At 47.0% G+C, this 27,501-nt stretch overlaps 1 protein-coding gene across 1 annotated transcript in view; it reads right to left on the reverse strand.

The window, feature by feature from the left end:
- WBP1L (WW domain binding protein 1 like) overlaps window positions 1–27,501 on the reverse strand; it is a 73,573-nt gene that overhangs the window by 39,856 nt on the left and 6,216 nt on the right. The window lies entirely within an intron of this gene.

Raw genomic sequence — 27,501 nt, forward strand, 5'->3', positions numbered from 1 at the left:
CTGCAGACACCTTTCCCCGGCTGAGGTAGAACGCGCTACCTTGGACACTGACCTCTCAAGCTCTTGCTTCTACAGGAGAGTTTATATTTCATAAACAAACTTTGAGTGTACAGGTGCCAACATCTTTCCTCACTTGTCTTATAAAAGGTACAGCAAGTCCCACCGCAGCCTCCAAGTTGCCAGTAAAGCAGATCATCTATATTTAAACCAACTCTGCTTCGGGAAAGTTCACCACCTTAGGTTTGTTGAGATTCTTTTGCTAAGTTCAGCTCATGGAGAAAAAGCCTTCTTCAACAGCAAGCTTTAAACAAAAAGCAAAGGTCCTGGGGCTAAAGTCTCTTTTTATTTTTTATTTACTAATTTTCATTTTATCTGAAAAGCAGTGAGAGACATACCTACACAGAGACAGACAGACCTTTCCATTCACTGGTTCACTTTCCAAATGCCTGGAACAACTGGGGCCAGGCCAGGCTGAAGCCAGCAGCCAGGAGCCTGGAACTCTATCCAGGTCTCCCACATAGGTGGCACAAACCCAGGTTCTTGAGCCATCACCTGCTGCCTGCCCCCCTCCACCAGGGTGTGCACTAGCAGGAAGGTGGGATTCAGGACCGGAGCCAGGACTAGAACCCAAACACTCAGATACAGGAAGTGAACGTCCAAACAGTGGCTTAACTGCTGTGCCAAATGCCCAGTGCTGAGGTCGGATTCTTTCTCTGACTTTCCACTAGTCTGTAGTGTGAGTCAATCTCCTCTAGTGCCCTCCCTTAAACAGCAGCTTTCCCCGGGTCCTAAAGGCCAACAGCCAGCCATGTCTGCATTGCGATTTACTAAAATGACTCCTGAGGAGAAAAATCTTCAGAGGAATTGCATACATTCAAAGCTACTTTCTAATAACTTAAAAAAATATATATTTATTTGAGAGAGAGCAAGCTCCCATTTGCTGGCTCACTCCCCAAATGCCCACAATGGCCAGCCAGGAGCCAGGAACTCAAGCCAGGTCTCCCATGTGGGTGACAGGAACCCAACCGCCTGAACCATCACTGCTGTCTTTCAGAGTCTGTACCAGGAGCAAGTGGGAATCAGGAGGCAGAGCCAGACATCAAACCCAGACACTGTGATTTTGGGTCCGGGCATCCTAACCTGTGTCTTAACTGCTAGGCCAAACACTCACCCCACTAATAACTTCTGAGGCTGCAAATTAATTATATTTTCCATGACTCAAAGCAAGTATATCTCACCTTTCCTTTTAATTTCTGCAACCATTTTCTTCCAGTGACATTTGTCAAAGGCCTCCATGGCAGGGGGCACTGTGTTGTACGTGACTCATGTGAATCAGAAATGATTCTTGCCAATTAGTATCTGTAACCCCCACCCAGGACAATAAATTAGAATTACACAACACTACAGCACCATGAGGTACCAAAAGTACTTTTTGATCATTAGAATCCAGCCAGACACACAATGTGCCTGCTGCAGGTCCCCACTGATGGTCAAGGTCACATTGACTTTCCTGACTAGAAAATGAATGTGCCAAGCCAGCTGAGCCATTTCCTCGAGGCTCATGGAAGAATGGATTATAGCCTCATTGCTATGGAGCAGAGCAGAGGCTGATGTGCGAGAGAAGCAGCTTCTGCTGCTGCAGGTGTTTGGAGACTGGAAAGCCATTCTTCAGTACAAAATGTATTCTCAAGACAGGGCAACACATTCTATCCCATACCCTCACAAACAGGCCAAAATGCTGGATTTCAAGGCACAGCCCCAACCCCCAACCTCGGGAAGAGCCCTGAGGCTGCTTCCAACTCCCTCCTCAGCAGCCTGGCAACTACCAAGAACCACAAAACACACGCAGCACTATCAACTTTGGCAATCAAACTAGAGGAAAGAGTATCCTTAGCCCCTTGTGGGCAACTCTGTTCAGCACTGCACTAACAAGACAGACTAGAACCTGCACTTCCCCAGCAAGAGTACCATGGCGCAAGTGCACCCATTCATTCCACGCCCACTGAATGCCTTCAGCAGGCCAGGCACTGTTCTTAGCCCTGGGCATGCCATCATGACAAAACCTTTCATTGGTGGGTTATGGATGCATACCACATTTTAAACAATATTCATCAGTGACAATCGTAGAAGAACTGGAATTGCAAAATTACCAGAATTGTTTTTTTAAAACTATAAAAATTCAATCCAAATGATCATATTTGCACCTTAGACTTCCAGGTCTCCCCAAAATGAGGCATCCTTTTATGGATGCTACTCAAGACAGTGTTTCTCATCAGCATTTGTCTGCTTTTATTTCCTTATAAGATTATAAATTCCTGGGGCAGGCACCGTGGCTCCCTTGGTTAATCCTCCACTTACGGCGCCAGCATCCCATATGGGTGCCAGGTTCTAGTCCCGGTTGCTCCTCTTCCAGTCCAGCTCTCTGCTGTGGCCCGGGAGTGCAGTGGAGGATGGCCCAAGTGCTTGGGCCCTGCACCCGCATGGGAGACCAGGAGGAAGCGCCTGGCTCCTGGCTTCGGATCGGCGCAGCTCCAGGTGTAGCAGCCATTTGAGGGGTGAACCAACGGAAGGAAGACCTTTCTCTCTGTCTCTCTCTCTGTCTATCTCTATCTGTCAAAAATAAAAATAATAATAATACAGATTATAAATTCCTGGGGCAGAGGTTGTGGCACAGAAGGTTACATTTTTGTTTGGGATGCCGCATCCCATACCAAAGTGTTGGCTCAAGTTCCAGCTACTCTGCTTCTGATCCAGGTTCCTGATAATGCATCCTGGAAATAGCAGATGATGGCTCAAGTGCACTCATATGGCAGACCAGGATGGAGCTGCCGACTCCTGGCTTCAGCCTGGCCCAGCCTGGCTGCCGCAGTCATTTGGGGAGTGAACCAGTAGATGGAAGATATCTCCTCATGCACTCCCCTCTTCACTCTGCCTTTTCAGTAATTGAAAACAAACACTTAAGGGGAAAAAAGATGATAAATTCCTGTGTGCAAGGCAGCATTAACACATAACATATGCTCTGAAAAAGTTGGTTATGACAATGGATTCTATCTCACTAACCCACGTCGTGTCTGCAGCCCCTTGGGACTACCCTCAATGAGCACTGAGATCTAGGAGTAAGGAGAAAAAGAAGCTGAACTGACAAATTCAGGGATTTCCAGGAAAGTGAGTTTACTTTCTACCATACTCAACAAATACCACTAAAATCTACTGATAAAATAGTCAGCTTTGGGATTTAAGACGCAAGATAATCATTAGCTGTTTCTGCTAGCCTGAACAACAAAAATGATTCTTTTAGCTAATGGCCTGGAAAAACAGTAGAAGATGGCCCAAGTGCTTGGGCCCTTGCACCCACATAGGAGACCCGAAAGAAGCTCCTGACTCCCAGCTTCAAATAGGGCCAGCTCTGGCCACTACAGCCATTTGGGAAGTGAACCAGCAGATTGAAGATCTCTTTCTCCTGTCTCTGTCTCTGTAACACTGCTTCTCACATAAATAAATAAATCTTAAAAAAAAAAAAAAAAAAAAAGCTATCTACCTCCCAATGTAGAACTAAGCTCAATATTGAATTCACTAACTTTAAAAAAGAAGGGGCCGGGGCCAGCACCATGGCGCACTAGGTTAATTCTCCGCCTGCAGCACCGGCATCCCATTTGGGCGCAGGTTCGTGTCCTGGCTGCTCCTCTTCCAGTCAGGCTCTCTGCTGTCGCCTGGGAAAGCAGTAGAAGATGGCCCAAGTCCTTGGGCCCCTGCACCTGCATGGGAGACCAGGAGAAAGCACCTGGCTCCTGGCTTTGGATTGGCGCAGCTCCAGCCATTGCAGCCATTTGGGAAATGAACCAACAGAAGGAAGACCTTTCTCTCTGTCTCTTTCTCTCTCTTACTGTCTGTAACTCTGTCAAATAAATAAATAAAAATCTTTAAAATAAAAAAATAAAGAAGGGGCTGGTGTTGTGACGTAGCAGGTAAAGCCACCACTTGCAGTGCCAGCATCCCATATGGGTGCTGGTTCGAGTCCTGGCTGCTCCACTTCCACCAATCCAGTTCTCTGCTGTATCCTGGGAAGCACCCGTGTGAGAGACCTGGAAGAAGCTCCTGGCTCCTGGCATCGGATCAGCACAGCTCCAGCCATTGCAGCCATCTGGGGAGTGAACCAGCAGATGGAAGATGGCCTCTCTCTCTCTGCCTCTGCCTTTCAAATAAATAAATAAATCTTTAAAAAAAAAGGGGGGGGGGAGGGAGTCACACTAAACTAGAATTAAACAGGATTATATTGTCAAAATCCCACAGGTTTGGGTTGGTGTTGTGGCTACTGCTGGGATATCCACATTCTATACTGGAGTACCAGTTTGGGTCCCAGAACAGATCCAGCTTCCTGCTAATGCATTCTAGGAGGCAACAGCTGATGGCCCAAGTGCTTAGGCCATGCCACCAATGTGAGGGACCTCAATATAGTTTCAGGTTCCTGGCTTTGGTCTGGCCCAGCTCTGGGTGTTGTGGGCAGTTAGATGGTGAACCAGCAGGGATCGGTGCTATCGTATGGTGGGTGGAGCCTCCACCTACAAAGTCAGGATCCCAGTTCAAATCCTGACTGCTCCCTTCCAATCCAGCTCCCTGTTAATAGCCTGGGAAAGCAACAGAGGATGACCCAAGTACTTGCCCCCTGAACCCACATCAGAGACCTGGAAGAAGCTCTTGGCTTTGGACCGGCCCAGCTCTGGTCTTTGTGGCCATTTGGGGAGTAAATTGGCAGATAAAAGATCTCTTTCTCTGTAACTCTGCCTTTCAAATAAACAAATAAATCTTTTTAAAAAATAAATTTCAAAAAGAGAGAACCAGCAGATGGAAGATCTCTCTGTCGCTCTGCCTCTCAAGTAGATTAAAAATTAAATATTTTAAAAAGAACATTGCTGGTTAACCATTGTTATTCAGAACCTCCCCCCAAGACAGTGCCACCAAAAATATCCTTTAGATTCTGATTAATTTCTCATTTAAGACATGCTACAGCATATATGCTCATGACTAGTAGAATTCATTCTTTTGATACTGTCAATCTCAGTATCTTTTGGCTACACTTTTCTTGGCAATCTCTATATCCTTGTAATCTTTACATTCTTGGATAGAAGCAAAAAAGGGTAGTTATTTGGTTGACCATGAGCCACTGTGTGCTAGGAACTCCATCTAACCAACATCTCACTTAACACCACAACAACTCTGTGATTTAACCATCACCATCCCTACTTGTTCAGTTGCACAAACCAAGGCACAGGGCTGCTCTGTAACTTGCCCAAGGTCACACCACTGGCTGTGGCACAGCAAGTAATGTGAACGCAGTCTCTGGCTCCAAAGGCTCCATCCAATGACAGAGCACTCAGATACTAAATCAAAAATTATCAAGAGTTGGGGCCAGCGCTGTGGCACAGCAGGTTAATGCCCTGGCCTGGGTGCCAGTTCGAGACCTGTCTGCTCCACTTCCAATTCAGCTCTCTGCTATGGCCTGGGAAGGCAGTGGAGGATGGCCCAAGTCCTTGGGCCCCTGCCCCCATGTGGGAGACCGGAAGAAGCTCCTGGCTCCTAGCTTCGGATCAGCACAGTTCGAGCCATTGCAGCCAATTGGGGAGTGAACCATAGGATGGAAGACCTTTCTCTCTTTGTCTCTGTCTGCCTCTCCTCTGTCTAACTCTGACTTTCAAATAAATAAATAAAAAATCCTAAAAAAAAAAAAAAAAGATATCAAGAGGGAAAATACAAGGGCCAGTGTATTACCCAGCATAGTGGGTAAAGCTGCCTCCTGTGACACTGGCATTCTATGTGGGTACCTATTCCAGTCCTGGTTGCTCCACTTCTAATCCAGCTCCCTGCAAATATGCCTGGGGAAGCAGGCCCCTGCCATGCATATGGGAGACTCTGAAGAAGCTCCTGCCTCCAGAGCAACCCAACTCTGGCCGTTATGGCCATTTGGGAAGTGATCCAGCAGATCAAAGATATTTCTCTCTGTCTCCCTCTCTTTCTATAACTCTGCCTCTCAAATAAAAATAAATAAATCTATCTATCTATCTATCTATCTATGCCATTTCTTTAAAAGAAGAAGGAAAAAACAAACCACAAAAACCAGAACTGGGGGTCCAGAAGAATCCTAGCAGATATGCAGATTCCTGACCAGTGTTCTACAGAACTGTTTAGAAGACAGCCACCTGTGAAAGAGGTGCTCTGGGGTGTGGAGCCAGGGCCCCCAGGTCCATGACTCTCATTCAGACCCATGTGAACAGTAGAGCTCTTGAAGGCAAACAACGAGAAAGAACTGAGGCTCCCATCTGCTCCCAACACATGTTAGATCCCCACACAGGGTGCAAGCTAAAGACCCTCCCAGGCCTTGGCTCTCAGGTAGCCTGGTGCACTGTTCTCACACCCATGTCATTTGGCTGAAGGAGAGCTGTAGTATCTTATTTCACAATCAAAAAATCTGAAAAGGGGGTTTTGTCACAACAGGACAGCAACTGCCAGGCTCCTAGCGCAGACGACAGCCTCTAGATTGATGACCACTTTACTTCCAGGAGCTTTGAGCAGAGGCTGCTAAAGGAGACTGGGAACATTTAAGACAAACGATGCTTCTTACCTTCCTCAGGTTTGGGCACAGACCTACTGAAACGCCTTAGAGTTCTGACTCAAACATAAAGAGAAGTGGATATTAACTCAGACCCCAAACCAACACGAGTGCCACAGTAAAAATATAACAGAGACATCTGTACGTCATGAATGTGAGACTGGCCAGCAGTAAAAGGATCCTGGAGTAAGTATTTTGGGGGATGCCATGGGATGAGCTCCAAATCCAAAATGAAGACTGGCAGTACTTTGCCACAGAAATGCTAAGAATTGCTCAGCTGCCAGAAACCAGCAACACCAGCTGATCTGTGTCCTGGGCTCAAAGGCTGACATGTAGCAGGCCTGCTGGGACAAGCACACACACCTCTCCTGGTTTCTGAGCAGGACACAGTTTTCTGCCAGTCACAGGGCTTACTTCTGCAGCAAGATATCCATAAAAGCTTTGTGGTTGCTTTCCTACTTTTGAGTATTTCAGGGAAGAAAGGCTGGGCAAACAGTCCTGAACTGCAGCAAGCAATCACGTGTTCAACAGCAAATGCCACACTGCAGGGAAGGAAGAGTCCAGCGGGTGTTGGTATCTTACATTTTACAGATGAAAAACTTGAGGTTCAGTGAAATTAGGTCACTCACTCAGGGACACACACCTAGGTGGCAGCGGAGTCAGCATTTCAACTGGACTGTGTGGCTCCAAAACGGCTTAAACATTCGTCTGTGATCTGACCTTCACAGTTACACCCAACACCCAGGATGTATGGTGGGGGTGACAAAGACGTACTTTTGGACGAATCAGTCTTGTTCTACAGGATTGGTTTATTTAGTTACCCAGTTTGGGAGGAGAGATGAGCACACACAGAAACAGGCACTGGCAGCCTGTGACAAATATGGAGAGCAGGAATGGAGACAGTAACACAAGAAGAGTGTAAAGAAGGGACACTGCTGAGGAAAAGTGCGGCCAAAAAAGCCCTGATCAACATATGGGAACTAAAACAATAGGCAGGATTTGGGCAGGGAACACAGCCACAGCAGGGCCAAGCGGGGATAAAAGCATGGCAACAAGGACACATGAAAAGGGAGCAACAAATCAAAGAAGGGGGCAGGAGGGGGTACCAACAATGTGGCATAGCAGGGAGAGCTGACACCTGTGATGCTGGCATCCCATAGAGATTCTGGTTCGAGTCCCGGCTGCTCCACTTACAATCCAGCTCCCTGCTAATGCACCTGGGAAAGCAGCAGAGGATGGCCCTAGTGCTTGGGTTCCTGCACTCCCACTTCTGGAGACCCAGAAGAAGCTCCTAGCTCCTGGCTTTGGTCTGATCCAACCCTAGCCATTGTGGCCATTTGGGGAATGAACACACAGAAACAAACACTGGCAGCCTATGGTGGATGGAAGATCTGTCTCACCCTCTAACTGTGCCTTTCAAATAAAATAAATCTTGGGAAAAAAAAAATCAGTGGGTGGTGGAATGTAGAGGCCAGGCCCTCCACCTTCATGTGTTTACTGAGTGCCTCTGATGGGCATCGTTTTCCCTCTGATGAGTATGGTATCATTAATAACAAGCAAAAACAGGAGTTTCTATTTTACTATGGGTCTTAGGCCCTCATTTTGCTTGTCTGGTTTACTGCTAAAATATGATAAATCTTGGATTAGATTTTGAATATTTATTTATTTTCTTGGAAGGCAGAATGACACAGAAAGAAGGAGAGGGAGAGACAGAGAAAAAGATCTTTCATCTGCTGGTTCATTCGCCAAATGGCTACAGCAGCCAGGACTGGGCCAGGCCGAAGCCAGAAGTCTGCAACTCCATCTGGATCTCCTATGCAGGTGGCAGGGGTCTAATCATTTGGGCCATCATCTACTGCACTCCCAGGCGCATTAGCAGAGGGCTGATTTGGAAGCAGAGCAGCAGGAGTCAAGCATCACTCCAGTATGGGATGCCAGCTGGCATCCTTGCAGGAGGCAGCTTACCCCACTGTGCCACAATGCTGGCCCTCTTGGAATGGATCTTGTTCTACTGCAGAGATTAGGGGCGATGGAGGAAAGGTATCTGTATCAACGGTACAGTCGAGTCTTTTAGAAGGAGAGAAATAAAAGTAGCAGAAGCTAAAACCAGTTTACAGTGCTCCTAAGGTTTCTGCCTCTTATTTTGTCTCCCAACAAGAAAATCCTTTTGGAGTTGACAATTACTCCACAAATACGTCTTACTTTCATGAAAGAGAAGTCACTCCATCTCAAGAGAGTACAGAGGTCTCTGAAACTTACCACTGAAGATTAATGGGCTCTCACTGGATCTGCAATTTGAGCTTCACCAAGTACAAAGCAACCTTCTTTGTTTTTGTACCAAAATGCTAAGTTTGTTTTTCCTACCCTGGAAACAGCTTAACCCCAACCAAACTGGCAAGTAACCAAGAATTACATGAAAATCAGCAGTCTATACCTCTGGGCTGATCCCAGACACAGCTCATGCCTCCTCATCAACTCTCTAAATCAGAGATTATTAGAATCAGAGCAAAAGGAAGGATGTAAGTCTCACCAACTGCACACCCACACGCAACCTGGAACGAGAACTCCATTAGGAAAACTGGGCTCTAAGGTCTCTACCAAATCTCACTTCATTTTTCACTTTGATCTAAACTTTGGGCAAGATAAAGAGAGATGTGGTCTATTTTCAGTGGAAATGTAGGTGCATGGTGGCTTACCCAAGGAGAGGGCTAACAGCAGGGTCGTTTTACTATAGGCACCTCGACTCAGTCCCTGGAAGTGGCTCTGAGTGCTCTGAGTTCAAGATCATCAGAGCAGTCATTCTCATTTCCCAGAGAAAAACCATCTTGCCTGTTTTCCATAGGAGAATTTATGCACTTGTATGTGCCTCATAAACTCAGCAAAGACATTTTATACTTTGTTTTGATTGTTTATACTCAGGCATACCTCCTCTTCTAAAGTATAAGCAGACAATGTTGTGGCACAGCAGGTTAAGCCACCGCCTGCCACACTGGCGTCCTATATGAGCACTGGTTCAAGTGCCAGATGCTCTACTTTTTTTTTTTTTTTTAATAAATCTTTTTTTAAAAGATTTATTATTTTATTTGAAAGTCAAAGTTACATAGAAAGAGAAGGAGAGGCAGAAAGAAAGATCTTCCAACCACTGGTTCACTCCCCAATTGGCTGCAACGGCCAGAGCTGCACCAACATGAAGCAAGGACCCAGGAGTTTCTTCCGGGTCTCCCACACTGGTACAGGGGACCAAGGACTTGGGCCATCTTCTACTGCCTTCCAAGGCCATAGCAGAGAGCTGGATCAGAAGTGGAGCAGCCAGGACCTGAACTGGTGCCTATATGGGATGCTGGCAGCTTTACCCACTATATCACAGCGCCAGCCCCTTCTCTACTTCCGATCCCGCATTCCCACTAATGCACCTGGGAAAGCAGCAGATGATGGCCCAAGTGCTTGGTTGGGCCTCTGTCACCCACATGGAAACTAGGATGGAGTTGCAGGTTTCTAGTGTTGTCCTGGTCCAGCCTATTGTGGCCATTTGGGAAGTGAACAAGTGGATGGACGATTCCTATGTGTGTGTATGCCTCCCTCTTTTTAACTCTGCCTTTCAAATAAATAAACAAGTCTTAAAAAAAAAAAAAAAGTATAAGCAACTTGGTGGCAAGATGTGTAACTTTCACTTCCAGGTCCCTCACAGAACCAAGTAAAGCAGACCTTCAAGATAGTGTTGGGGTTGGTGGTGTGGTATGCAGGTTAAACTGCCGCCTGCAGCACCAGCATCTCATATGGGTGCTGGTTTGAGTCCTGACTGCTCCATTTCTGATCCAGCTCTCTGCTGTGGCCTTGGAAAGCAGTGGACGATGGCCCAAGTCCTTGGGCCCCTGCACCTGGTGGGAGACCCAGAAGAGGCTCCTGGCTTTGGATCAGCCCAGCTCCAGCCACTGTGGCCATCTGGGGAGTGAGCCAACAGATAGAGAACCTCTCTCTCTCTCTCTCTCTCTTCCTCTCTCTCTTTCTCTTTCTCTTTCTCTCTCTGCCTCTGCTCTTCCTGACTCTGCCTTTCAAATAAACAAATCTTAAAAAAAAAAAAAATAGCACTGGGGCTGGCGTTGTAGTGTGCAGGTTAAACTACCACCTGCAGCACCAGCATCCCATACGGGCACTGGGTTGAGTCCTGGCTGCTCCACTTCTGATCCAACTCCTTGCTAATGCGCCTGGAAAGCAGCAGAAGATGGTCCAAGTGCTTGGGCCCCTGCACCCACGTGGGAGACCAGGATGAAGCTCCTGGCTCCTGGCCACACCATTGGGACCATTTGGGGAGTGAACCAGCAGATGGATCTCTCTCTACATCTGCAACTCTGTCATCTCTGTCTGTACAACTCTACCTTTCAAGTAAATAAACTTTGAGAGAGAAAGAGAGAGAGAGATAAATGGACAAAGAGAAAAAGACTTGGTGACTAAAGAAGTGATCATAAAAATGAAGCTAATTGGGCCGGCGCCACGGCTCAATAGGCTAATCCTCCACCTGCGGCGCTGGCACACCGGGTTCTAGTCCCGGTCGGAGTGCCGGATTCTGTCCCGGTTGCCCCTCTTCCAGGCCAGCTCTCTGCTGTGGCCCAGGAGTGCAGTGGAGGATGGCCCAAGTCCTTGTGCCCTGCACCCCACGGGAAACCAGAATAAGCACCTGGCTCCTGCCTTTGGATCAGCGCAGCACGCCGGCCACAGCAGCCACTGGAGGGCAAAGGAAGACCTTTCTCTCTCTCTCTCTCTCTCACTATCCACTCTGCCTGTCAAAAAAAAAAAATGAAGCTAATTAGCTGAACCCCTAAACATCAGTGCTGGTGACATGTTCCTGGCCATGGAACCCTGGGTTCATGAGGCTGGAAGCAGGGACTGGGAAGCCTTCTATATGTCTCATCTATCTGTGAGTCTCCAATTTCAGCCGAGGAATTTAAAGCACTGAAACCACCTCAGGAGAAAAATTCCCTTTCGCAAGGTAAAGGGGGGACATGACCTAACTCCCTAGTAACGGCTTTACAACTATGAAGAATAAACAAAGCTGCTCCTGGTTTTGTCTCCTATTCAGCAAATAACTAACTCCATCAGCAACACCTGCAAGTTGCCTTGTTCTTTTTTGAATAAACGATTGTGAAACTTCCTAAGTCTGACCAGAAACACAGCTAATGGCATCATGCCTTCCCTCATTTCCTGGATATTATGTAAATCAAATATTACATCCTCCCTCCTTTGGCTATTTGATAACACAATCTACTCCAGGTCTGAGATTTCATGGTCAAAAACACCAGAAGAAAACATTAGACAACTTATCACAAGTGTCCACACCTCCTGGGAAATGATGACTAAAGGTCACAGAACTCGAGAAGGTAGCACATCAGATGCAGAGGACGCTGAGCCTTTTGTCCTGGAATGCCCAGCCACAGTCACACCTCCACGCCACAGGCATGACACAATGCAGCATGATGGCAGTAGGAAACTTTCTTCAAAAACCACCTTAATCCAGGGTCCAAATCATGAGCCAGGAGAAGGAATGGGAACAATCTACTACCTAGAGCTGAAGAAGAAAAGCTCACAGTGCCTATCAGAGAGTAGCCGCTACCGTGCACAAGTCATTGATCTGCTGGTTCGCTCCTCTAAGTGCCTACAACAGCTGGGGCTGGGTCAGGCTGACGTCAGGAGTCTGACACTCCATCTGGGTCTCACGGGTGGCAGGAACTCAGCTACTTGGGCCATCATCTACTGCCTTCCCATGCCCATTAGCAGGAAGCTAGACTGGAAGCAGAAGAGCCAGAACTTGAACCAATGCTCCAATATGGCATGCAGGCATCCCAAGCAGTTGCCTAACTGGGCTACTCTGCTTCTGATTCAGTTTCCTATTAATACACCTGGGAAAGCAGAGGTGGATGGCTTAAATACTTGGACCTCTGCCACCCATGTGGGAAACCCAGATGGAGCTCCTGGCCCCTGGCTTCAGACTGGTCCATGTCTGGCTGTTGTGGCTATTTGGGGAATGAACCAGTAAATGGAAGACGTGTGTGTGTGTGCGCGCGTGTATGCGTGTGTGTCTGCATGCGCATGCTCACATGTGTATGTCTCCTTCTGTCTGTTGTTCTGTCTTTCAAATAAATGCAGAGATAATTCAGTAAAATCAGAACTGAAGGTTTACACTACGTTCACATCCACGTTAGCTGTCCCTTACACCAGCTGGTATCAAGGTATTACTGACCCCACTTGCCAGACCAGGACCCCGAAGATCTCAAGATGTGAAATGACTTAGCTCTGCCCAGGTTTCTGAAGGCATAGTCCTTCCCTAAGGAGTGTTGCCTGCGGGAGATTTTCCTTTCAACTCGACTCTGTTATGGCTCTGGCATCCTAGATGTGACCATGCCACCACCAGTCTTATGACCTTGGGTTGATTACTTAACCTTGCTGAGCCTGCCTTACTTTTATCAGCACTGCCCAGAGCCTGGTCTGAGGCCAGCCATTTCTGTGATAAGAGGCCCATGTGGTCACATAAGTCTACAGTCTCATCTGGGGAGTCACAATGCACACACCTGCAGTTAAGCCTCTGAAGAGTGCCACAGTCAGAAGCCTGTCCAACTCCCAATCTCTCGCACTCTGAGCAGCACAGACCCCCTTTCTTACTGAACATCTGTTCATAGCATCATTATCTCACTGGTGTCTTTCAGCCTCCAAATTCCATGTTCCTTTTCTCCCTCAGCAGTGAAGCTCAACTGCCATGAAACACCCAATACTGTGCCTGCCGTAAGAGCAGGCACAGTCAGCCAGGCATGGGCTGGGGACACACAGCCACCCCTGGGAGCTGAAACAGGAAAAAATACGCTGACAGAGTTTTTTCATTGTCCCATGTTCCTCTGAACATTTGTGTAATCTCAGGAGTTTTTCCAAAAATTCTCTCTAAACTAGAAACTGAGTGCAAAAGTCCTAAGTTAATCTTTTAATCTTTTACTTTACACACTAGGCAAAGGTTAAAAATGGATATGTGGGTCAGAGAAAAATAACAGGTTCTTCCTGTTCACGTAAAAATGAGAAAGCCGGGTTGAAAGAACACTAGGCAGAGAGAGGGAAAGAGACAGAAATGCAGAAAGACCTTGGTTTACTCCCCAAATGCCCAAAACAGCCTAGGCCAGGCCAAAACCAGGAGCCGTGAACTCAGGCATGAACCCAAGTACTAGAGCCATCACCTGCTCCCTCACACAAGGTGCTCATCAGCAGGAAGCTGGAATCAGAAGCCGAGCCAGAACTTAAACCCATGAACTCCTATATGGGATGCAAGCTTACGAGTGTCTTCACTGCTCTATCAAAAGAACATTTCTGATACTTGGAATCGCAGGAAACTGCTTGGGAGTAAATAACAAATTGAAAAAAAGAGAGAGAGGAAAACTTAGGTTTAATTACTTATGAAAACTGAAGAACTGTCATAATTAGCTCAGTGTTCTAATAATATTTTTGCCCTGGTATCTTATTTAAATTCATACATGCAAGATCTTATCTCACAACATTAGCAAATTAGTGTCAATTTTTCAGGACGTGATATGGTATGATGGGTATGTTGAAAGAACAGATTCCTTTTCTTTTAGAGATTCAAACCTGACTATAGTTGGAATGATATGGAACCTTCAATTTGCTTCAAAATAATTTCTCTGAGAACAAATGGAAGTGAATATGGACAGAGTTAAAACAAGACTGGCCATGACCTGATACACTCACTGCTGAAACTGAGTAATTCATACACAGGAGTTCATCATACCATTCTCTTTCTCTTTATTTCTGAACTTGTATTAAATTTTTAGAGTAAAAAAAAAATAAAGGATTCTACACATTCTAAATAATGTTCATTATTGACCCAAAAAAATAATATGAAGCTTTTCGGAGTCTACTTTTAAAAAAAGATTTATGTATGTATTTGTTTATTTGAAAAAGAGAGAGAGAGAGAGAGCAAGCTCTTCCATCTACCGGTTCACTCCCCAAATAGCCTCAATGGCCAGAGCTGGTCCAGTTCAAAGCCAGAGCTTCATCCAGGTCTCTCACATGTGTGGCAGTGGCCCAAGTATTTGGGCCATCCTCTGCTGCCTTCCCAGGAACATTAGTAGGGAGGGAGGTGGATTGGAAGCAGAGCAATTGGGATAGGAACCAGTGCTCTGATATGGGATGCTGGCATCACAGAAATAGAACTCAGCTCTCTGTACCACAAAACTGGTTCCACTTTTCTGAGTCTTTAAAAGAACTAACGAACACCAAAAGCAATAGCAAGAAAAGGAAAAATAAACTGGATTTCATAAAAACTAAAAATCAGGGCAGGCATTCGGCACCAGTGGTTAAGACACTGCTAGTGACACCCACATTCCACATGACTGTCTGAGCTCCAATCCCTGCTCCATTCTTGATTCCAGTTTCCTGCCAATGCACACCCTGGGAGGCTGCAGGTGATGGCTGTAAGTTGGTCCCTGCCACCACATGGGAGACCCAGATTGTTTTCTGGGCTCCTGGCTTTAACCTGACCAGCCCAGCCCTAGCTGTTGCAGGCATTTGGGGAGTGGACCAAGAGATGGGAGATCTCTCTCTCCATCTTTCAAACAAATGATTTTTAAAATAATTTGGCCATAGGCCGGCACAGCGGCTCAATAGGCTAATCCTCTGCCTGTGGCGCTGGTACACCAGGTTCTAGTCCCGGTCAGGGTGCCGGATTCTGTCCCGGTCGCTCCTCTTCCAGTCCAGCTCTCTGCTGTGGCCCGGGAGTGCAGTGGAGGATGGCCCAAGTCCTTGGGCCCTGCACCCGCACGGGAGACCAGAAGCACCTGGCTCCTGGCTTCGGATCGGCGTGGTGTGCCAGCCGCAGCAGCCATTGAGGGATGAACCAACGGAAGGAAGACCTTTCTCTCTGTCTCTCTCTCTCTCACTGTCCACTCTGCCTGTCCAAAAAAAATGGCCATGTTTCAAAGGACACACCAAGAAAATAGGTGGGAAAACAGCATGGAACAGGAATAAGTATTTGCAACTTATATGTCTGATAAGAGACTCCTACAGATTCCTTAAACGTAAACAGGTTAATTGTGACTCACCAAACAAGATAGTCCACTTCTTTGGCCACATGGGTCTCTTACCACAGGAATGGCAGGCCTTGGCACTATTTTTGAGAAATGCTGACAGTAACAAGGAAGGCTCAAAGGGGTTCACCAACCCAGGGCCACAATAGGTGGTGGCCTGGCCAGGTCTGAGATGCCACAACCCTGAAAGTCTACTTTAATGGAAAATCTCTCCCTGGGCATCACTCACTGGAGTTCCAGAGAATGATCTTTGTTCCTTCTATCAGGTAAGGGCCTTTAAAATGGGCAAGGAATTAAATCACTATTTCTCCAAGGATACACAAATGGTCAAAAAGAATATGAAAAAGTGTTCACCATCACTAGTCATTAAGAAAATGCATATCAAAAAAAAATACTTCACACTCACTAACATGACTGTCATAAAAAAGATAATAATGGGGTTGGTGCTGTGGTGTAATGGGTAAAAGCCACTGCCTGCAGCACCAGCATCCCATATGGACACCGGTTTTAGTCCCGACCGCTCCACTTTCGATCCAGCTCTCTGTTATGGCCTGGGAAAGCAGTAGAAGATGGCCCAAGTCCTTGAGCCCCTGCAGTTATGAGAGACCCAGAAGAATCTCCCGGATCTTGGCTTTGAATCAGCATAGCACCTGCAGTTGTGGCCATCTGGGGAATGAACCAGCGGATGAAGGACCTCTCTCTCTCTGCCTCTGCCTCTCTGTAACTCTGCCTTTCAAATAAATAAATAAATCTTTAAAAAACAAAGAGAGAGAGAGATCAGAACCCTCAAACATTGCTGGCAGGGTGTGAAATGGTGCAGATGCTTCAGAAAACAGTCTGGCAGACTATCAAAAAGCTAAATGTGTAATCACCACACGACCCTGCAATCCCACTCCTAGTCATGTACCCAAGAGGACTGAAAGTATATGTTCACATAAAAACTTGTTTACGGAAGCATTATTCATAACTGCCCAAAAGTCCTTCAATTAATGAACTGATAAATAAAATGTGGTATATGTATACAACAGAATATTAATTGGCCATAAAAAGGAATGGGGGTCAGGCATTTGGCACAGCAGTGAGGATGCCAATTGAGGGGCCGGTGCTGTGGCATAGCAGGTAAAGCCACCACCTGCAATGCCAGCATCCCATATGGGCGCTGGTTCGAGTCCTGGCTCCTCCACTTCCAACCTGTCTCTCTGCTATGGCTTAGGAAAGCAGCAGAAGATGGCCCAAGTTTTTGGGCCTCTGTACCCATGTGGGAAACCCAGAAGAAGCTCCTGGCTCTGGATTGGCACAGTCCCGGCCATTTCAGCCCACTGGGGAATGAACCAGCAGATGGAAGGCCTCCCTCTCCAACCCCCCACCCCCCCTTTCTTTCTCTGCCTCTCCTCTCTGTGTAACTCTTTCAAGTAAATAAATACATCTTTAAAAAAAAAAAAAATGCCAGGGCCAGCACTGTGGCACAGCAGGTTAAAGCCCTGGCCTGAAGTGCCGGCATCCCATATGGGCACCGGTTCTAGTCCTAGCTGCTCCTTTTCCGATCCAGCTCTCTGCTATGGCCTGGGAAGGCAGTAGACAATGGCCCAAGTCCTTGGGCTCCTGTACCCACGTGGGAGACCTGGAAGAAGCTCCTGGCTCCTGGCTTCAGATCGGCACAGCTCTGGCCATTGTGGCCATCTAGGGAGTAAACCAGCAGATGGAAGACCTCTCTCTCTGTCTCTACCTCTCTAATTCTGTCTTTCAAATAAATAAAATAAATCTTTTTTAAAAATACCAATTGAGATACTAGCATCCCATATTACAGTGCTTGGGTTCAATTCCCAATTCTGTTCCTGATTCCAGGTTATTGCTAATGCTCACCTTGGGAGGCTACCTGATGGCTCAAGTGGTTGGGTCCCTGCCACCCATGCGGGAGATCTGCACTGACTTATTAGCTCCCAGACATTTGGAAATGAAACAGTGGATGGCAGCTCTCTCGATATTCCTTGTCTCTCTCCCTGTCAAACAAATAAATATTTTTTCTCTATCAAATAATTATTTTTATTATTAAGAAAAAAGAACGGGGGCCAGTGTTGTGGTGTAGTGGGTATAGCCACTGCCTACAGTGCCGGCAACCCATACGGGCGCCGGTTTGAGTCCTGGCTGCTCCACTTCCGATCCAGCCCTCTGCTATGGCCAGGGAAAGCAGTAAAAGATGGCCCAAGTCCTTGGGCCCCTGTACCCAGGTGGGAGACCCAGAAGAAGCTCCTGTCTCCTGGCTTTGGATTGGTGCAGCTCCAGCTATTGTGGCTATCTGGGGAGTGAACCAGCAGATGGAAGACGTCTCTTTCTCTCTTTCTGCCTTTTTGTAACTCTGCCTTTCAAATAAAATAAATATATCTTATTTACTTATTTAATTTTTTTTAATTTGAAAGGCAGAGTTACAAAAAGAGAGAAGGAGAGGCAGAGAGAGAGACAGAGAGACGTCTTCCATCTGCTGGTTCACTCCCCAATTGGCCACAACGGCTTGAGCTGTGCGGATCCAAAGCCAGGAGCCAGGAGTTTCTTCTAGGGCTCCCACGTGGGTGCAGGGGCCAAGGACTTGGGCCATTGTCTACTGCCTTCCCTGGCCATAGCAGATAGCTGGATAGGAAATGGAGCAACTGAGTCACAAACCTGTGCCCATATGGGATGCCGGCACCGCAGGTGGTGGCTCTACCTGCTACACCTCAGCACCAACCCCAATAAATATATCTTTAAAAAAAAAAAAGAAAAAGGAATGAAGTATTGATATACACTATAACAGAGATGAACCTTGAAAACTTTATACTAAATAAAAGAAACCATAGGCCGGCGCCGCGGCTCACTAGGCTAATCCTCTGCCTTGTGGCACCGGCACACGGGGTTCTAATCCTGGTTGGGGCGCCGGATTCTGTCCCGGTTGCCCCTCTTCCAGGCCAGCTTTCTGCTGTGGCCAGGGAGTGCAGTGGAGGATGGTCCAAGTCCTTGGGCCCTGCACCCCATGGGAGACCAGGAGAAGCACCTGGCTCCTGCCATCAGATCAGCGCGGTGCGCCGGCCACAGCGCGCCGGCCGAGGCGGCCATTGGAGGGTGAACCAACGGCAAAGGAAGACCTTTCTCTCTGTATCTCTCTCTCTCACTGTCCACTCTGCCTGTCAAAAAAAATTAAAAAGAAAAAAAAGAAAGAAAGAAAGAAACCAGTCAAAAAAGGGCACTTGGTGTATTTGAGTTCAAAATGTCCAGAACACACAAATCCATAGAAACAGAAAGTCGACAAGTAGCTGTCAGGGTCTGGGAGGAGGAGAAGGGGAATGAATGCCAATGGGGTTGCTTTCTGGGGTGATAAAAATGTTCTGCAATAAATACAGTGGCAATAGTAGCCCAACCTTGTGAGTATACTAAAAATCACTGAGCTGTATCCTTCAAAAGGGTAGATTTCATAGTCTGTAAATTATCTCAATAAAACTGTTGTAAACCCCCTCCCCCACCATCCCAAAGAAAAGCTCCAGAGGCCGGCGCCGTGGCTTAACAGGCTAATCCTCCGCCTTGTGGTGCCAGCACACCGGGTTCTAGTCCCGGTTGGGGCGCCGGATTCTATCCCGCTTGCCCCTCTTCCAGGCCAGCTCTCTGCTATGGCCCGGGAAGGCAGTGGAGGATGGTCCAAGTCCTTGGGCCCTGCACCCGCATGGGAGACCAGAAGCACCTGGCTCCTGGCTTCGGATCAGCGAGATGTGCCGGCTGCAGCAGCCATTGGAGGGTGAACCAACGGCAAAAAGGAAGACCTTTCTCTCTGTCTCTCTCTCTCTCACTATCCACTCTGCCTGGCAAAAAAAAAAGAAAAGAAAAGAAAAGAAAAGAAAAGCTCCAGAAACATCCTCAGCTCTGAAGTGCCAAATGGAGGTCGGGGACAGGAGTTCCGAAGCCCTGGGGAGCACCCTCACCACAGCGCACAGCGTGCTCAGGACAGACAGGGACCACATGGAGCACATTTCAGAAGCGTCGAGGGACCTCACTCCCACACCTGACATGGCACCTGCCTTCCTCCTCACTCCAGAGGGCACACCAAAGCACAAGCAAAAATAACAGCATTATGTTCCCTCCTACCCACCCCGAGAAGACAAACAATCTCATACTTTATTGCTCGGGGGTGGGGGCGGCGGCTGGTGTTGTGGCATAGAAGGTAAAGCCTCCACCCTTGGCGCTGGCATCCCATATGGGCGTCAGTTCAAGTCCCAGCTGCTCCACTTCCAATCCAGCTCCCTGCTGATTACCTGAGTGCTTGGGCCCCTGCCCCCCCCCCACCTGTGAGGCTGGAGGACTCTCCTGGTTCCTGTCTTCGGCCTGGCCCAGCCTTGGCTGTTGCAGCCATCTGGAGAGTGAACCAACAGATGAAAGACCTCTCTGTCATAAAAAAAAGAAAACACCTTACATCTCACTGCCAAGACTGATGATAGGAAGAGATCCACACACCTTCTGAACTAGGAATTAATAGAAATGGATTTTTAAGTTTCTCTACTGGAATCAAGTCTGAATCAGAGAATAGGCAAGCCCTAAAGCTTCTAGAAATACATACATACAAACTTACAGCAGGCAGTGTTCTGTTTTAAATATTAACTCAATTAACCTTCAGGATAACCCTAAAAGTACTATGATCCCCGCCTGACAGTTGAGAAAGCGAGGCAGCCAACTAGCCCCATGTTACAGAGATACCGCGGTCAGAGCCAGGCCTCAGACGCAGGCAGGCTCCTGAGTCTGCACTCCCAGCAACTAGTCCTTCAAGAGCCCCTGCTCCTGTGATGAACACTAGTCACGGAAAGGCAGTTGGTCAAGCACACAATTCGACTTGCATGCCATATCAATTCCACACCTAGGATCTGAGAAACAGGAGCAGCCATGCTCACTGTAGTACAATGTGGAAAATAGCAAAAACCTGGACGCGAACAGGTCTGCTTATAGAGGAGAGGTTAAATAAATCATGGTAAATAGCAATAGCATATAGGCACTTAAATAAATCAGTCATATATATGTGATACAGAAATTAGTACACAATATATTGTGAAGGCTAAAAAAGCAAGTTGTAGGCCCAGTGTTGTGGCATAGTGGGCTAAGCCTCTATCTGCAGTGCCAGAATCTCATAAGGGTGCCAGTTTGTGTCCTGGCTGCTCCTCTTCTGATCCAGCTCTCTGCTATGGCCTGGGAAAACTGTGGACGATGGTCCAAGTCCTTGGGCCCCTGCACCCGCGTGGGAGACCTGGAAGAAGCTCCTGGCTCCTGGCTTCCAAATGGCCCAGCTCTGGTTGTTGTGGCCATTTGGGGAGTGAACCAGTGAATGGAAGACCTTTCTCTCTGTCTTCCCCTCTCTCTGTCTATAACGCTACCTCTCAAGTAAATAAGTAAAATCTTTAAAAAAAAAAAAAAAAAAGGCATGTTATAAAATACTACATATAAAACATCTAATTTTTGTTTTTAAAAAAAGAACACCAATGATTTAATATTTGTTTATATTTGTAAATTACATGAGGGGAGCTTCAACAAGTTCATGGAAAATATGCATTATCTTTCAGGTTTTTTTTTTTTGGGGGGGGGGGCAGAGAGAGACAGAGCAAGGTGCCACACTTGATCTTAGCCAACAGGCACTACTTCGTGCTGTAAATGGCCAAGTTTGGGCTTGGGGTGAGGTGGGGGCTGGGAACTCAATTCAGGTCTCCCACATGGGTGGTAGGAACCCAGCCAGCTGAGTCACCACTGCTACTTCACAGGGTCTGCATTAATAGGATGCTGGAGTCAGGAACTGGAGCCAGGTATCAAACCTAGGTACTCTGGTGTGAGACACAGGTGCCTTAGCCAGCATCACAGCCACTAAACACCCACCCTATGCGTTATCTTTTAATTCCATTTTTCCATGAAGTTTTGAAGCCTCTCTTGTATTATTATATCCATGAAAGTGCAACATTAGCAGAGAAACCACCAAAGGTATATAGCAAAACAGAAACTTTCACTTTTTATATATTTTTGTAATTCTCTATTATTTATCACTCAAAGAAAACTATCAATCAGCTCTGAGAAAGGAAAATGGGAAGACAGTCACAGTGGACCTTGTGTCAGATCAGAATGGAGCAGGTTCTCTGTCCCCACAAAATAGCAAGGGAATTTGCAAACTTAAAGGAATGAGCAGGATTGACTTGTCACAATATTCAACTCCTTTTTTTTAAGATTTATTTATTGGGGCCGGCGCTGTGGTGCAGTGGGTTAATGCCCTAGCCTGAAGCGCCGGCCCCAATAAATAAATTCTTTAAAAATCTCAAAAAAAAAAAAAGATTTATTTATTTATTTGAAAGTCAGAGTTACATAGAGAGAGAAGGAGAGACAGAGAGAGACGTCTTCCATCTGCTGGTTCACTCCCCAGTTGGCCACAATGGCAGGAGCTATGCCGATCCGAAACCAGGAGCCAGGAACTTCCGGGTTTCCCATGTGGGTGCAGGGACCTAAGGACTTGGGCCATTCTTTACTGCTCTCCCAGGCCATACCACAGAGCTGGATCAGAAGTGGAGCAGCCAGGACTCGAATCAGCGCCCATATGGGATGCTGGCACTGCAGGCGGTGGCTTTTCCTGCTATGCCACAGCACCAGGCCCACCAACTCCTTTTTTAAAAAAGATGTATTTTTATTTATTTGAAAGGCACAGTGATAGAGAGAGAATAAGTGACAGAGATCTTCCACCCCTGTTCACCCCTCAAATGCCCATAAACAGCCAGGGGCAGGCCAGGATGAAGCCAGGAGCCTGGAACTCCATCCAGGCCTCCCTCATGGGTGGCAAGGGCCCAAACTTTTGGGCTCTTTTCTGCTTCTTTCCCAGGTACATTAACAGAGAGCTGGATCAGAAGCAGAGCAGCAGGGACTTGAAACAGTGCTCCATACATGGCAAGTAGTAGCTTAATCCTTTGTGCCACAATGCCAGAACCCACTATTCAATTGCATATTCAAGTCCCAAAAACCTACGATAATCTAATATTCTGGTTTAGAAAGATAAGTATTAACTTCCTCTCCCATATGAACCACCAAGAGAGAAAATACTTAGATCTGATTAATAAACTAAGCTATGGGTTTTTGTTGTTGTTATATCTTTGTTCCGTGAAACTGCCAGGTGAAGTTTAGATGAGGAGGATAAATTAGCAAGTGGCAAACCAAAGTGCAGCATGCAGAATTTTGAAAAACATGAGTATTTTCTCCATGAATGCATGCCACTGATGTGAAAGAATGTATAATAAAACAGTGTTACAACATAAGATTTGTCTTGCTAGATACTTAAAAATCAAAACAGACTTGTTTACGTAACATTTCACTCCAGGACCCACCCTTCCAAGCCACAAATACTTTTGCAACTTCTTACTTTATTTTCATCTCTTCCAAAACAAGCTTAATTCTTTTAAAAGATTTATTTATTTATTTGAAAGACAGAGTTACAAAAAGAGGGGGGGGGGGGTGTCTTCCATCTGCTGGTTCACTCCCCAATTAGCCGCAATGGCTAGAGCTGCGCCCATCCGGAGCCAGGAGCCTCTTCCGGGTCTCCCACGTGGGTGCAGGGGCCCAAGGACTTGGGCCATCTTCTACTGCTCTCCCAGACCATAGCAGAGAGCTGGATCAGAATTGGAGCAGCTGGGTCTTGAACTGGCACCCATCTGGGATGTCGGCACCGCAGGCAGCGGCTCCACCGGCTACACCACAGCGTGCTTACCCCCCTCCCCCTTTTTAAGATTTTTTTTTAAAGATTTATTTATTTATTTAAAAGTCAGAGTTATACAGAGAGGGAAAGCTTAACTCTTTAAAACATCTGAGATCTTGGCCGGCACCGTGGCTTAACAGGCTAATCCTCCGCCTTGCGGTGCCGGCACACCGGGTTCTAGTCCCGGTTGGGGTGCCGGACTCTATCCTGGTTGCCCCACTTCCAGGCCAGCTCTCTGCTATGGCCCGGGAAGGCAGTGGAGGATGGCCCAAGTGCTCGGGCCCTGCACCCGCAAGGGAGACCAGGAGAAGCACCTGGCTCCTGGCTTCGGATCAGCGAGATGCGCCAGCCACAGCAGCCATTGGAGGGTGAACCAATGGCAAAAAGGAAGACCTTCCTCTCTGTCTCTCTCTCTCACTATCAGCTCTGCCAGTCAAAAAAAAAAAAAAATCTGAGATCTTGACTCAAACCTTAGCCTTGACACAATGAGGACCAAGATGGCACCACGAGAAGTTACACATCTCATCTATTTTCCCACAGTAGGAAATGCGGCAAGAGGAAAACCAAAAGTAAATAAAGCAGAGCTATGGGAATGTAACTGAGTAAGCAAGAATATCTCAAAAACCCACTCCAAGCAAGACTGGTGATCCACAAGTCTGAGGATGACCTACTTTAATCCCCACGTTAGGAAAGCCCAGAACTGCAGTGACAAGCCTTAGAATGCGACAGGACTGGATCTGTTTTCCTTTTCTTGACCTCCCAGATGGCAATGCTCGGGATTTATTTATGTTTCTGTTTGTGGTTTCTACATGGCCATGCAGTTTCTAGGCCAGACTTTGCTCCACCTAGTGGAACTGCCAAGGATGGTCCACAAGGGAGGTGCCCACATGCCAGACCTCAGCTTGTATATTATGTGAGCAGACAGGTCACCAAGACCTGCCTTCACTGCTGCCTGCCACTCAGTGGCTGCTCTTACTGCCCGTGCAGGAACAGTGGCCCCCGGGTATCTATGACAGCTTGTAGGGACTACCCAGGTCCTGATGGCCCCTCAAGTATTAAGTCCAACTGAAGGTGGCAAGGGGCAAGAGGCCCTCTCAGGGGTATGGATGGCCAGGCACTCAAAGGGCAGTTGGCACTGCTGTCCAAGACACACACAGCCACACAAAGACTTGCCTGCTAGTGCCGAATACCCAGAAAAGGGTCTCCAGACAAACCCAGCCCGAGGCACAGGAGGTTGGCCTTCCTGTGGGTGACCCTGAGAACACGGACTGGTTTCCCAGGCTAAGGGTATCTGAGAACAAAACAAGGTTCCTGGGGCCGGAAATGAAAGGGCCAAGACTTGGAATGAGAAAAGGAAAAAGTTCTAAAAACATGACTCAGATTGGCTACGGGATCATGGAGGACACGGAGAAAGGAGAAACCGGTCATCAGGCTTTCACTGGGACAGAACAAATCAAGTTCTCAGAATGAAACCACAGGGCAGATCAAAGGAAGAGCAAAGAAAAGTTCAAGATGGGTGAGTAAGACAGGCTCACCTGCTGACGAACCACAGATTTAAAAAGTGCCTCTCCAAAAAAGTTAGGTGCTGGCAGACAAAACAGAGCTGACCGGTATCCTGCGTCAACAAACCTGAGCGTCATCAGGCGTCAGCACATGAAAGCTTTCAACTGTCCCCCCAGCACTGCTGTCAGGGGTTACGTCACGCAATTCTGAATGCTACGCTCCCTCCGTGGGAAGGCGGACCTCAGACTCCGACATGTTGAGCAAGAGTCGGAAAGGCGATAGCAGGGGCCAGTAAACCAGAGTTTCTCCACGTCGGCACCGCTGGCAGCCAGGCTCTCACAGCTCCCTGCTCGCGTGCGGCGGGTGGCGGCGGGTGGGGGTAGGGGAGCTGTCCTGAGCCGTGCGGCATGTGTAGCAGCATCCTTGGCCTTCACCCACCAGATGCCAGCAGCATTCCCAAGTGGTAACAACCAAAAATACTTCCATACACTGACAAATGTCCTCTGGAGGAGGCAAAAAAAAGAACACAGGGACAAATCTAAACTCCAGTACGGAAGAGAAGCGAGGAGGTACTTGCAAACTCCCCGATCTGTTTCCAAACTTAGTTTCGGAGCTGACCCTGACAGGCCTACCACAATGCACTGAGGACAACCAATAACAATGCTGACAATTACTGTCATTCTTAATCACTAAGTATATCCCAAAAGCTTTACATTTATCTTTCACCCCAGACAACCCTATGATATGTACTAGTACTATTCCCATTTTGTAGACGAGGAAAATGAGGCAAAAAGAGGTTATGAAACTGGCTCCAGGATAGTTATGTGTCAGGTCTGGAACTCCAGTGGACTGACCCCAGAGACCACGACTGAACCACTGTTATACTGTATCAAACCACCATACTGGGAAGCTGCTAGATCAGCAGGTAGTCACCAGCACACGTACTACTTAAGTTGACTATCACACCACTTTGGAAAACAGTTTGGAAGTTCCTAAAAAGGTTACACAAAGAGTTACCATGCAACTTAGCAATTCTACTGTTAGGTATACTCAACCAAAAACACATCCTCTCAAAAACCTGTACTCCACGTTAACAGCACTATTCATAATATCCAAAAATTGGTAACAGCCCACATGTCCAATTGACGAATGTGTAAATACAACATGGTAAATGCACACAACAGAATAGTTATTGGCCATAAAAAGGAATGAAGTACTGATACAATGCTGGAACAAGGATGAACTTTAAACACATTATGTTAAGTGAAAGAAACCAGTCACAGGGCCAGCACTGTAGCATAGAGGATAAAGACGCAGTCTGCAGTGCCAGCATCCCATATGGGTACCTGTTCAAGTCCTGGCTGCTCCACTTCTGATCCAGCTCTTTGCTAATGCTTGGGAAAGCAGTTGAAGATGGCCAAGTCCTTGGGTCCCTGCACCCATGTGGGAGACCCAGAAGAAGCTCTAAGCTCCTGGTTTCGGATCCGTACAGCTCTAGCCATTGCGGTCATTTGGGGCATGAACCAGCGGATGGAAGATCCATCTCTCTCTCTCTCTGCCTCTGCCTCTCTATAACTCTGCCTTTCAAATAAATAAATAAATCTTTAAAAAAGGAAAAACAAACAAACAAACAAACAAACCAGTCACAAAGGACCACAGTGTATGATTCCTTTTCTAGGAAATGTCAAGAAGAGGTAAATCCATAGAAACAAAGTGAATTAGTGGTTGGGACAGGCTGGCAGAGAGGGAGTGGAATGAGTAGTGCCTGCTAATGTTTATGGGGTTTTTTGGGGGGATGATGAAATTATTCTAAAATTAGATAAGAGTTAGCATTAGGTATAGTAGTTAAGACTTTGCCTGGAACACTTGCATCCCATATTAGATGGGTTCTAGTTCTGGTTCAGTTTCTGATTCTAGCTTCAGGATAAGGTGCACCCTGCAAGGCAGCAGGTGACGGCTGATGGCTCAAGTATTGCGTCCCTGTCACCCATCTGAGAGAGCTGTATGGAGTGCCAGGCCCCTAGTTTTCATGTCCCCAGTCCTGACAGTGGCAGGCAGTTGAAGGAGAGTGAACTGGCAGTTGGGAGACATCTGTGTCTATCTCTCTGCCTTTCAAATAAATTTTTAAAAATTTTAATTAATTAATTTGAAAGACAAAGTTAGAGAGAGAAGGAGAGACACAAGAGAGATCTTCCATCTGCTGGTTCACTCTCCCAAATGGCCGCAATGGCCAGAGCTGGGCCCATCCAAAGCCAGGAGCTTCATCCAGGTCTCCCACATGGGTGCAGGGGCCCAAGTACTTGGGCCATCTTCCACTGCTTTCTCAGGCCATAAGCAGAGAGCTGGATCGGAAGAGCAGCCGCCAGGACATGAACTGGCACCCATACAGAACGCCAGCACTGCAGGCAGAGGCTTAGCTTACTATGCCGTAGCGCCAGTCCCTCAAATAAATAAAAATTTTAAAACAAACAATAAAATTAGATACCAATGGTGGTTGCATGACCATACTAAGAAAGATATCTAGGTACAGTCTAAAAGGATGAATTTTTGGCATGTGAATGATAGCTCAATAAAGTTGATATAAAAATTAA

Source organism: Lepus europaeus, chromosome 17 (assembly GCF_033115175.1).
Source record: "Lepus europaeus isolate LE1 chromosome 17, mLepTim1.pri, whole genome shotgun sequence".
Lineage (NCBI taxonomy): Eukaryota > Metazoa > Chordata > Mammalia > Lagomorpha > Leporidae > Lepus > Lepus europaeus.